General features: G+C 39.5%; 1 protein-coding gene across 2 annotated transcripts in view; it reads right to left on the bottom strand.

Annotated features, from left to right (window-relative positions):
• SH2D4B (SH2 domain containing 4B) overlaps positions 1-12,871 on the bottom strand; it is a 127,853-nt gene that overhangs the window by 64,529 nt on the left and 50,453 nt on the right. The gene's annotated exons all lie outside the window — the stretch shown is intronic.

Raw genomic sequence — 12,871 nt, 5'->3', positions numbered from 1 at the left:
AGTCCAGAAGGCCAGTTGTGTCCTGGGCTGCATCAAAAACAGCGTGGCCAGCAGGTCAGGGAGGTGATTGTCCCCCTCTGCTCCACTCTCATGAGGCCTCACCTGCAGTACTGTGCCTAGACTCCCCAGCACAAGAAAGATGAGAAGTTGCTGGAGAAGGTCCAGAGTAGAGTCATGGAGATGCTCAGAGGGCTGGAGGACCTCTCTCCTGTGAAGAGAGGCTCAGGGAGCCTCCTCTCTCAGGAGAAGAGAAGGCTCTAAGGAAACCCACTGCTGCCTTTCAGTACCTAAAGGGGGCTTACAAGGAAACTGGAGAGAGACTTTTTAAAGGAGCATGTTGTGATAGGAAAAGGGATAACGGCTTTAAAATAGAAGAACGTGGATTTAGATTAGAAATATGGAAAAAAAAGTCTTCACAACGAGAGCGGCTAGGCACTAGAACAGGTTGTTTAGAGAAGCTGTGGATGCTCCATTCCTGGAGGTGTTCAAGGCTAACATGGGGTGCTTTGAGCAACCACATCTAGTAGAAGGTGGCCAATGATTTTAAGGTCCATTCAAACCCAAATTATTCTGTGATTCTATGATTCTAATATGTTTCCCAGAGGCACAATTTAACCATAACTACCCAGCCACTTAAATAGTTGATTCGTAGACATATCTTGAGATATTGTTCTCTTTCTTCCTTTTAAAACAATAGATCTCTCTTGTAAATCTACAGACAACAGACATATAAAGCGTTTTGAAAAACATCAGTATAATACATTGTTGGTTAAGCTACAGTACAGCATACTGCCATATAAGCAGATATAGTCCAAATTGAAAGATAACAGAACTAACAAACAATCCAGCACTTTGAATTTTCAGCATTAAACAGACTTCTATATGTACAATTTTATAACAGTTGAGCTTGAGCACATATACCTATATTCACATTTTTCTTCAGAACATGAGGAAAAACTTTCAAATTCAACTATCCTCTCTATTTTACTTCAAGAAATGACTCCCATGCAAATTTTACCTTAAATCTACTCAAGCTACACTCCCCTAAAGTTGGAGATCAGCTTTACTGCACAATCTGATCATAAAACTTTGCAGTTTCTTAGCACAAAATAACATTCAAAAATGATGAGGGTTCAGGAAAAGAAATAACTCAGGGAAAAGATCTGACATTGTGAAAATAGAATTCCTGCCATAAAAAGGTATTTGCAGCCTCAGTTCACAGTGGTCACTGTCAGGACTTTTGGGCCAACACCACTGAGCTTGCATTTTCATACTGTAGAACCAATTGCAAGATATGAGCTGAGAGCACAGAAAACTCTTTTCCTCAGTATTTTTTGAGGAAACTAGTGTTGTCTGCGTTACTAGTGTAGAATTACTACCATTGAGGGCTGATTATAATAAAATAATTCCTACTTTAAGACACTTTTAAAGTATTACATTTTTCAGAATATATATCTCCTATTCATATAATTTATTTCTAAATGAAACAAATTTGAAATAGAAAAACCTCAAGTCTAAAAGGAAAGGACAGGTCCTAACTAAATAAATTTGAAGTCTAAATGAGAAAGCAGCCAGGGAATCTCATTTTTCTTCTTCAGAAACAGAAATGTCTGAGCCCAAGAACAAAATCTAATACAAAATCAGGAAATAAAATCAAATCTCTTGAGCCCCAGTGTGGTGCTTGATCACAAGAAATACTTCTCTTTTCCTGCAGAGACTGTGGCAAGCTGTGAATAGTTAGCATTAGGAAGTACTGGACATCAAAATTAGTCTGGATGAGAAAACTGGAAAAAAAAGCATTTTAGAAACAAGAATTGCCTCATCAGGAAAACATACTGAATAATTTACCAAGTTTTTTTTTTTTCCCCCATCTCTACTGCTCAGACCAACGATTTATAAAGTATAGAATTTTATCATGTTTTTGTCTAAAACAACTCTGTAGTAACTCAACAAGGGAACATTACTTCTTGCAATTCTCTTAATCTGTCTATGGAAGAGCATCTCTTACTGAGTTTCCCCCAGAGCTACACCTATACTGCTTTAAGATCAGTAAGTAGATTCCTGCATATTACCACTTACACCAGGTAAATGCAAACTCAAGTATGCTATATTTGCAACACAAAGAGATAATGATGTAGACTTTCTTGAGACCTACAACCTGAAACAGCAACATAAAATTGCACTTATAAAGAAAAATGCATACACACAATCAAAAATGATACCAAATTACATTTCTATTTATTTTTATTTATTCAGTCAATTGTAGAAAAGCTATTTAAGTATATAACAATGTCCTGAAGAGTAACTCAAAGGTCTCAACCTGCAAGAATTGCTAGTCTCTACCAGCAGTACTGCCAATCTCACATACACACACGCACTGAGCTGAAGCTCAGCCATGGGCTGATACATCACAGAGGATGCCCTTTGAGCCTCCCTTAGGAAATTCTCAGTGTATGCAGCATACTGTTACTGCCATGGCCGAACACTGCCAGAGAACACAAACACGAGCAACCACACTAGAGGAGAGTGAAAGCCACCAGGGAAGGTGCCTGGAAGGGAGATCCCACTGCAGCCAATGCTTATATTAAATCAGGTTTCAGCTTGCATTAGTTCAGGCTTCCACGCTGTGATTGAGGCTTAAAGCAAATGGAACTGTGCAAATCTGCATCTTTCATCGCCTCTGCTAATCAGAATAGAGGAGCAGAATCACAGTTTGAGTTTGTTTTTTTAATGAGTTAGGTTTTATCTAGCTTCATTTTCAAACATGCTTGCAATTAAAAGTGCTTTAAAAATAGCAATAATCAGAGCAAACAGGATATCGCTGGAGTCAGTTCCACCCTCTGAGCTCATTCATAATTGCTTTAGCAGCTACAACACCCTTGACAATTCCTATTTGTGATCCATCTCCAGGGTTTTCAAGGGAAGAGCTCGAAGGCCCCTTAGAGGCTTGATTTGGTGTCAGGCCTCCCAGCTGTGCTGTTACTTTGCCACACCTGCCCACTGAGTCCTGCAAAACAAGGAGCACCAGTAATCCCCCTTGCCTTTGTAGCACAGGGAATATTACAAGCTCTGTCAAGTGCAAATTGAGGAAAAGGAAAGATCACTGATTTATAATTTCAGAAGCAGAATGGCTTTCAAAGTCTGCTAAAAAGTCACTTTCTCAAAACAGCCTGCTATTTCAATGAACAGCCTTGTTTCTCCAAGGTTTGGCTTCCTACCACAGTTCTCCCACTCGGAAGCTACAGATCTCTGCAATAGCAAATTACTTTACTTCCTTACTAGCTGAAAAGCTTTGTAGTCAGATAAATATCTTTTGACCCTCTCTTTAAAGTATTCCTTCTCTCACTCTGCACTAGAAGAAAGCTCCTGAAACTTATTCTGCATTTGAAATAGGCTCCGTAAGCATTCACTGCTGACATCAAGCTGATCGGCCTGATCTGCCTTTGTCTTTCAGAGATAAACGCAGCTTGTGGGGTACTTTTGCTGTTGTTCTTTGGGAATACAGATAGTGGTATACTATGGTCTAAGCACAACGCGTGTCATATAAGATTCTAGCCTCGGCTTTCTAGAAAAACAATTGTTACATCTTTAAGGTAGAGGCTTGCATCTTCATACTCAGCAGAGCACACGAGGTTGCACTCACAGTTTCATGAGCTACAGGACACATACTAGAAACACATTGATTAATATGAAAATGGGGATGTTATGAGTCGCAGGCTATCAGTTTCTTGAGCTTACCCACTATAAGTATTACACATATAGCTTTCTTTTCAAATACAGTCTCACAATTTCAGTTCTCTTTAAGGAGAAAACAGTCTGTGTTTACTGCAAATGTTCCTGAAAGACTTCCTAAAGGACAAAATGCACTTTCCTGAATACTAACTTCTGTAGATCCATGAAAACAGAACAATTAGGTGGTGTAACACAATGGAAAGTACAACACCAACAGCAGAGTAGCAAGGTCCCAGGCTACAGCAAGTGAAGATTTGCTCAAATGCAACAGCTACGGGCACAGAAATAAAGAAGCTACTTACTTTCAGAAGGCCTCAGGTACACAGAAATCTCCAGCAAAATACCCTCACCTCCACTGCCAACCCTTAAATGAGATCTGGGAAGGGGTGGATCCTGGCTCCCACCTGAGCTCCCCTGGGTTGGCCCTGCCTTCCCACCAGCTGTTGAATCACTGTTTGAAGCCCTGACTTAGCATTTCTGCTACAGGTGGAAATGATGAAAGCAATGAAAATAACATAATCCCACAATTAACTGCAAATCTACTACAATTCATTCTGCTGCCTCCCCCTGATAGCAGTCATAGGACCATAAACCCATTTCTTCCAAGAATACACTCTGAGAGTTCTGTCGCTTCAAACTAATCCTTGAGACAACAACAAAATGAGGAACAATTCTAAACTTCTCAAGCAGCCCCCCCAGCATTTCAGTTTACACACTGTCCAGTTCCAACACTGTGCTGTGTGCCTTCCTATTTAAAGGAGGATTTGCAGGGGGAGAAAGAAAATTCAGCTGGTTTACATTAATATATCAACAAGGGTTGCAGGATCTCAGCATTGCTGAAAAATCAGCCTTCATGGCTCTCCAGCTGCTTTCTGATCATATAACGAACCCAATCTTATGTTTATGGAATTACAGCCTGTTGCCATGGAAATAATTATGCTGCAATATACCCCTGCAGGGTTAAATAAAGGAAGAGTGACTGCAAGAGAGCAAACATTAAGCGAGGAAATAGTTACTCAAATAAGACTTTGGTAATTAACAAATGCAGCAAAAATATCTATACATAACACTCAAAAGTAGGTTTACAATATCAGATGGTACATTTTCAAGGCTTGAATATTGCAAACGAAAAACTGGAAAAAAAATCAAAAATAAGATAGCATTTACTTGATCTCTATCCAGTCTGCCCCAAGTATTTTCTTGGCTCCTTGGGCAAAGCACACTAATGCCTATTAATTTTATGATTTGCCCACTTACAGCTGGGAGGTAGCATTCAGAGCTTATTCTTAAAGACACTTTTTTAACTCTACAAACTACAGTTTAGCGGCAAGCTCAAGTCTGTCCATTTTTTATGTCCCTTTCATTGGAAATGGTACAAAAGTGCAGGTACATATCAGATCAGAGAGGAAGTTTATGAACTCGCATCAATAGCATTCATTTCATTTATTTTTCATTCATTAAAAAAAAAGAAAGAAAAAAGCACTATATTTTCTGATTCCCAATTACCTTTTATAAACAGTAAAAGTTATATGCAGGGCTTGTTTCTCACGCAGAGCTATCACAAAGCATCCATGTTTACCTGCTACCGCAGAATAAACAAAAGCAAGTCTGCATGGCTACTTCAAGGACTGATGGAAAGTCACTGGTATCCCACTACAGTGAGATTTTCCATCATCACAGCACAGGAGTGCATTTGGAGGTTAATGAACCATCATCAGTGTCTGACTAAACTCATCGCTCACTTGAACACATTAAGTTTTCCTATCTCTTCCAAATCCTGCCTTCCAAACCCAGTGCTTCTATTGAAAACAGGGAAAATCAGTACGAAAATATAGAATTAGCTTGGGCAAACCTCACTCTCCCCTTGGCTGCAGCACTGCTCTCTTTCCATATCAAGTATTCATGAGCTTGCAACCAGTCACAACCTCGTATCATTACCAGAGCACAAGTACGTGCAAGAAAGCCTGTCTACCACCACCGTGTCCTGGCAGGCTCAGCAACACCGTGCAGTAAAGGAACACAGCAATTGTCTCCCTGCCAGTGACTCAATTAACCCAGTAGCCTCTCAGAACACCCATGCAAGAGAAACCTTGGGTGAAATAAGGCCCAGGTAGCCAGCAATATTCTGCTCTTACTTTTTCTGTAAAGCAGAGAAGTCAGCTGCAGGGCAGAGGATGAGACTAAAAAGCACAGACTTATGGGCTAATCCAAGGAGGGCAGAGAAGTCCCTCTGGATTTGTTCCATCTGGTACATATCTGGGTCACATGGCAGTCAGAGATGTTTCTAGCCCAAGCTTGAGAAAAGCAAACATTCAGAAGCCACAGTTTAAGCATAGCTCAGAACACAGCCACACTCAGCATGAACCCTGAGCAGCTGAGTTCTGCCCCGAGGTATCTAGTACTAACAAAACTGCGTCACATCACAGGCTGCTATACATGTTGTGAATGCTACATCAAAACTTTTCCAGTGATTTCAAATTAGTTGGCTCAGTCCCCTAACCAAAATTATTCTAATGTTTTCATTAAATTTTCAGCCCTCTCTGAATGAAAAACAAATATGAGACTTTACAGAATTCAAGACCACACACAGCCAGAAACTGGAAATACTCAAGTCTGATAGTTTTGGTTAGACCTGTATCCGGTGATACAGGCAACAAGACAACAAACACTGCCAGAAGCATGTCTCCGTAGCATTACCCAAGCCTTAGCTAAGCATTACCAGGGCGTGGAGATGATTTACTATCAATTAGGAATATATTTTTGAGTGCAGAAAGGTATAAGAATGTCACTGAGTACATCCATGCACCCTTAAATGCACACACTGAAACATATACTCACTGGTCTTCACCTGCAGCAGTGATCTATCCTCCAACTATCCATTTGTGACATTTGAAATACTTGCTTTCAAATTGCTTCATCTATTCTCCAATGATTTTCCAACACAAATGTCATTTAGATAGAGAAATTATTTTCTAGCCATGCTGTGATAAACCTACCTAATTTTCTCCCAGCTACACTTGTTAAGGACAGGTAAATAACAGAGTTTACAAATAGCTCCTGTCTGAACATCCTGAGCTGCAGTTCACAATGAGTAAATGTCAGCAAAAGTAGCAGCAGTCCAGCATTGTCTTCCCTCCCACATGGCTGCCCTTCAGCTTCCTCAAGCTCAGTAGGTTTTGAAATCTCATTTTAGCTATTCTGACAGCTTTGGATAGCACACAAGTCAAAATTCAAACTGGCAGCGTTCTTCACTTAGTCCCAGCTCCACTATACTGGTTAAAGGGCTCCTGCCTAATCACATAAATGCACTTCATTGCAAATTGCAAAGCTGCCTGTCAGTCCTCTGAGAAAATCCCAAAGGGATCTTGAATTTTTGAAGAGGCTTCCCTTAGCGGTATTAGCACAACGAGAAAAGGCAACCTGTTTTATTACAATGAAGAAATATCCCTGAAAGATCTACAAAGGAATAATATGTAAATGAACTGTAGGACAACATCTAAATTCCAAGAACTCTATTCATTTTTTGAAGATCTTTCAGTACAAGCCATCAGTCATAATAAAAGCTACAAAATACTTCCTTTAACTTTGAATAAATTCATTAAATACTGTTGTTTTGGGAGGACCCCAGAACAATGCTAAAATTCTACTAATGTCTTCTAGGAAAAGTACAAACATAGCCTTGGTACAAACAAAAAAGCATCAGAACAGTTCACTATCAGCTAAAGGAAATATTTCATTCTGAAGAAATGATGCTTTTATATTACTCCCTCTTATACACTGATCTGTACTTTAAAAAGGGAGGAATTTTAAACTGTTGAAGATCCTGGAAATATTTCATTCACCCCCAAAATGAAATACTGTCTTTAACATTGGCTGAGTCTGACACAAATCCCAATTTTGATCTTTTCTCAAGGCACATGAACCAACCAACCCAAACGTAAAAGCAGGTATGATTTAGCAGTTACTGAGGAAAGCGAATAATATTTTCTTCAGGCACAAAGACTGAGACTAATTTCATGTAGAATATTACACTGCTTGTCTTGCTAAATTCTCTCAATACCTTTCAACAAGAATCATAGTATTTAATAGGACATCTAAGACAATCTCTGTCTCGTGGCATCCCTATAAAAAAATCACTGCAGACTTTGGGTCTTGGCTAGTTATTTTCCACAACAGCTGAAAAGTTATCACACTGAACAGCATTCCCTAAACCTGTGGATGGTTTTAACTCAAGAACAAAGATTCTTTTTATTTGACCTGTGAGTGCCGCTTTTTTTTCCCCCAACTCTGGGCTTGTGATTCCTATGAGACAAAATATCTTGCCTTGTATGGCAAGTTAGTTACACAGTACAGCTTCCTTTGCTTCATGCCAGAAGGACTTCCAAGAAAAAGATGACATGGATGACATGCAGACACACCAGAGTGGGGTGGCTCCAGCAGCCTCCAGCAGACAAGGCATCTCCAGATGTAAGCCCTTCTCCAGCCAGTTCTGAATCCTGCTCTCAGAGAGCAGAAAACTTCTTAGTTTTGTGTAACCACTCTTCACCTCACATCAGCCGTCTCATTTTCAGAGATTTTCTGCTGATTTGGTTGCCAAGCCAATTTCCATCATATTTGAAAAGTCATGGCTGTCACGTAAAGTCACGGGTACCATCACTTCAATTAAAAAAAAAAAAAAAAAGGGAGAAAGGAAGACCCAGGAACTACAGGCCGGTGAGCCTCACATCTGTGCCTGGGAAGATCATGGACCAGATCTTCCTGGAAGAACATGAAGGCAATGCAGAAAAATCAAGATTGCATTCATCATCACTGCAATACTTTGAGAAATCCACCCTTTTTGATTTGCTGTTGGTTTTGCGCATAGAGTAGTAACAGGTGAGCTCTTGAACTGGAGGAGTATTGTACCAATTGTAGTAGAGGACTCCAGCTCAAGCTCAAGCACTTTCTGGAGCACTTTTAAAGAAATGCTCATTATTAGCAATTCCTTTTGCTCTGTCTCACCCTATGCCATCCCAAAGAGGTGGGGTAAGGATTTCATAAGTAATTATTCTGTCAATGAGGAAAATGGAAGGATTTGAAAGATGATCCTCCAGAAGTAATTCAGATTAAATTACTAAAAAAATCATTTTACACAAATGTTATTTCACATTCACAAGCATACACATTTTTCTGTGAACTAGAAAATTACATGTTCAGCTAGCAGATTGCTATGCTTGAGTGATCCTGAGATTCAGCACATTAGGGCTAGATATTAAAATCTCACTTCTGATTTCTACTACATGTCAGGATACAAAGATCTTTAATTCTGTGCTCCGTAATGATACCATAAAGCCAGAGTAACTTCTGACTTTAGCAAAATAATACCAACAGAAAACCTGTGTCACGTACTAGCATCAAATACAACATGCTGCAGGTGAAACTGCTCAAATTTCTCAGTCTCAAAGGAATAAAGAACAAGTAATTGCAGTAGCTCCAAACATCCTGGTAGCCACTAATTTTGGACAGAAAAATACTTCACATTCCATGTTATGTAGCTGGAAGAGAATGTTGAGATACTCGCTTATGTGAAAACTGAAAACTTAAGACTGAAGTCCTTCTCCCAAAAAAGTTGTTGCTAAATGAATTTTTATTGTTTTCAATACTTTTAACCATATTTTTTAAATCACATTTTAAATTAAGAAAGGGTTATTACAGTCATCTACTGTAATCCTTTCAGTCATATAGGTAATAGAATATTACACAGAAATTCCTGGATTGTACTTATAATTTCTGGTTGATTTAAAACACATTTTCTTTACAAGAATTTAGCTCCATTGTGAGACTGTGTACCATTATATTACAGAACTGTATAACAGAAACCAGACTTGTGTTTGTAGAGTTAATACCCAGCATGCCTGGAAGGTGGAAGTTACCTTTGGTAACTCTAGCCCAAATTAGACCACGGAAGTCAAGATATATTTTCAGTGGAACCAAATGCCTGACTTCCTCAAATAATTCCAATGGTTGTCTCTCAAAAACTTCTGTACAATCAGTTCTCTACTACAGTTCTGTTGGATGTGGTATGCTTTTAACTTCGGTCAAACCAAAAGGATAACTCAAATTGTTAATTTAAGCAGGTATACAGGTCACTCCAAAAGTAATGTCTCCTATTCATTTCCATGGAAACTACAACAGATACAAAGAGCACAATAATGCTATTTGAGAGAGCACATTCTCAGCTAGAAAACAGTATTTTTCAACAGCCACCACCACTGGTTATGCATTTTTGCCAGCAATAAACAAGAACCTGTATGCCATACTTGTAAAAATCTGCACCAGCGAAGGTGACCCACTGTTTCACAGCTGTTATTATGGCATTGTTGCTAGGAAAACGTTGCCCATGCAGTCCATCTTCCATCAGCCTAGACAGATGGAAGTCAGAAGGCACCAAATCCAGAAAATACAGTAGGGTTGGAAGGACAGTTCAGCCAAGATTAGCAATGTGCTACACAGTCTTCAAACACATATAGGGCCTGGTGCTGGAAGTTCAAGCCTTCAGCTTAGTCAGCGTCACAATGTAGCGGTCAGAGTTGATGGTTTGTCTGGGTTTCAGGAAATCCAGAGGGATCTCCTCTTTTCTATCCCAGAAGACAGTGCACAGAACTTTACGCACTGAGATCTGTCTTGAACTTTTTCTTCAGTGGGGAATCCACGTGTTGCCACTCCATGTACTGCTGTTTTGACATGGGCTCATAGTAGTAACACCATTTCTCATCGCCTCTAATGATGTAATTCAGGCAACTGTCATCTGCAAACTCATATTAGTTCAATAGGTCCTCACAGGTTTCATTCAGTGTTCTTTCTCTTCCTGTGCGAGTATTGCTACCGTAGTTTCCAATGCTTTTAAGCCAATATTCAGTTCCCTTGTCATAATCTATCAATTTGCATGGATAAGCTGACCAAGACGCTCTTCTCTGGTGGTGTGAGAGCTGTGTATGAAACATGGCTTTTCTTTCATATCGCTCTAACACTGCTGAAACGCATGTCCCACTGCCTCACTGAGCTCACATCTACTGTTTCATCTCCGTAAGTATTCAGCAGGTGTCAATTAACGTCAATGGCTGCATTTTTTTCCAAACGGAGGAACTCAGTGACACACCTTTGCTACATGTGCCCTTCTGTGTCAGACACCATTCTGTCAGAGTGCCCCTCTGCTGCCATCTGTCACATGGCAACAACGTGTAACGGTATTGGTGGGAAGGCTCAACCTCTACTGCCATATTACGAGCATCTGCCTCTGACACTGTGGGACATCATAGTAAAATAGGAAGCATTACTTTCAGGGCAGTCTTTGTAAAATGTAAAATGGAAATGCGCTGATGTGAAATTTTACTCTATGTGGATATGTGAACATTTTTGTCAGAACAAATACAAACTACAAGTTACTGTGTTGCTCCTCTCCTCCTTCTCTAATTCTTTATAAATCAGAAAATTAATTACCCAGAAAATGGTCTCCTGTAGTAGGAAGCTGAAAAGGTTTAATGCATAGTTTATATATGGAAATTTAGATGTCAACACTGTGACAAATCATCACATAAATATTTTTGCAACTAGATTTTGCTGCATCTGTCTTTCTCAAAGAATGAGCATAATGCAGATTATCTCAATGATAAACGGCTGTTTTGGTTTAAGGATTTGAACTTTTTTAAATATTTTTTCCAGCTACAAATCAATTGAGAGGAACAAAGTTATTGTGCTGTATGAGAGAAGTGATCTTGATGCCATCTTTCTTAGAGGAGAGATACTCACTGTAAGAACACTAAGATGAAGAAAACAGAAATTAAACAGAATTAGGCTTCCCAACTTCTAGTTGTGATCTGTGAGGGGACATTTTAAACTCACTACTGCTAAATAGGCTGCTCTTAACATTCCCCCTTACTTCAAGGCTACCACTGTTACTCACCCTAGAATTATGTTATAAAGGCCTTAGCTTCAAGTGAGTCTTGAAAACTACTTTTGCTTTGATACACGTTTCTTTAGTCATAGTCTTGGCATTGCGAAGTATCTGATTGGATATACTTGGTACTTTGTAAGGTTCAGCTGCTCTAAACTTTTTAAGAAGTCTGACAATTGAATCCAATAATGTATCTGCGTTGAGGTGCTCAAAGCAAAGCCTTCTACCATGGGTATGAGTTAACAGGAGCAATACCTTACATAGTGACTGCAGCTCTAATCAGCTACCTAGGATTATTAGTGATTTTGAATGTTCAGACTTGAATTGATTTAAAGATTGGGTAAGACCTTTAGCATTTCACAGGGAGTGTTTGACACATCTCTGTGACATCTTGTTGAGTGAGGAATGGTTGCAACTACATTTCATTGGGAAATTGTTTTCTATCATGCATCAGTCTGACAACTTCATCCTATAGATGGGGAAAGAGTTGGAAGCCACTTGTCCAAAAGGGACAAGAAAATATTTCTATTTATTCTAAAGCAATTGAACACAAGATCAAACACTTGGTAATGACACTTGGAAAAACTTTTTTTTCCCACATGATTTCACTTCCTTGCTTTTTAAGTCAACACACATTCAGCACCCATAATAGTCTGAGGATGGAGCTCTGCAGCTTAACTACATATTGCATGAAAACACATCTTCATTTTTTCATGATTTCTCTGCTCTTATCCTATTTCCTGTCATCTATTTGAGATTGTATAGCTGGACATTTAGACTCATATGGTGTGGCTGTCCTTACATAACATCTCATTCACAGTCAGCTGTTCCCAAGAAGCTCCAACTGATGAATCTGTCTTCTGATCCAGTCACATGTAAAAATTTAGTGCCAAGTTAAGAAACCTCAACACCACAGGTAAGCCTGCCTTTTGATTGACTGAGGAGCAAGTACAGGGATGGCAGACAAAGAAAAAAAGCCTCAGGAGTAGGAGACCTGGTCATCTCCAGTTACCACTGAGAAAATGGGAGCAGTGATTTCTGTCTGAAAGAGTCACTTTGAAACTACTCCCCTTGCTCCCACACTAAACTACTCCCTGGAGAAAGAACCAGCCTTGAGAGACAAGGAGCAGGAACAGTGTTTTTGCTGCCTAAGTCTGTTTTGCCTATGGGGACAGCTGGCAAACTTCCTTGTAATCTCTTTCAGAA

This window comes from Numida meleagris, chromosome 5 (genome assembly GCF_002078875.1).
Source record: "Numida meleagris isolate 19003 breed g44 Domestic line chromosome 5, NumMel1.0, whole genome shotgun sequence".
NCBI classification, from domain to species: Eukaryota; Metazoa; Chordata; class Aves; order Galliformes; family Numididae; genus Numida; species Numida meleagris.
Note: the sequence above shows the minus strand (reverse complement) of the source record. Positions and strands in the feature narration are given on the sequence as shown.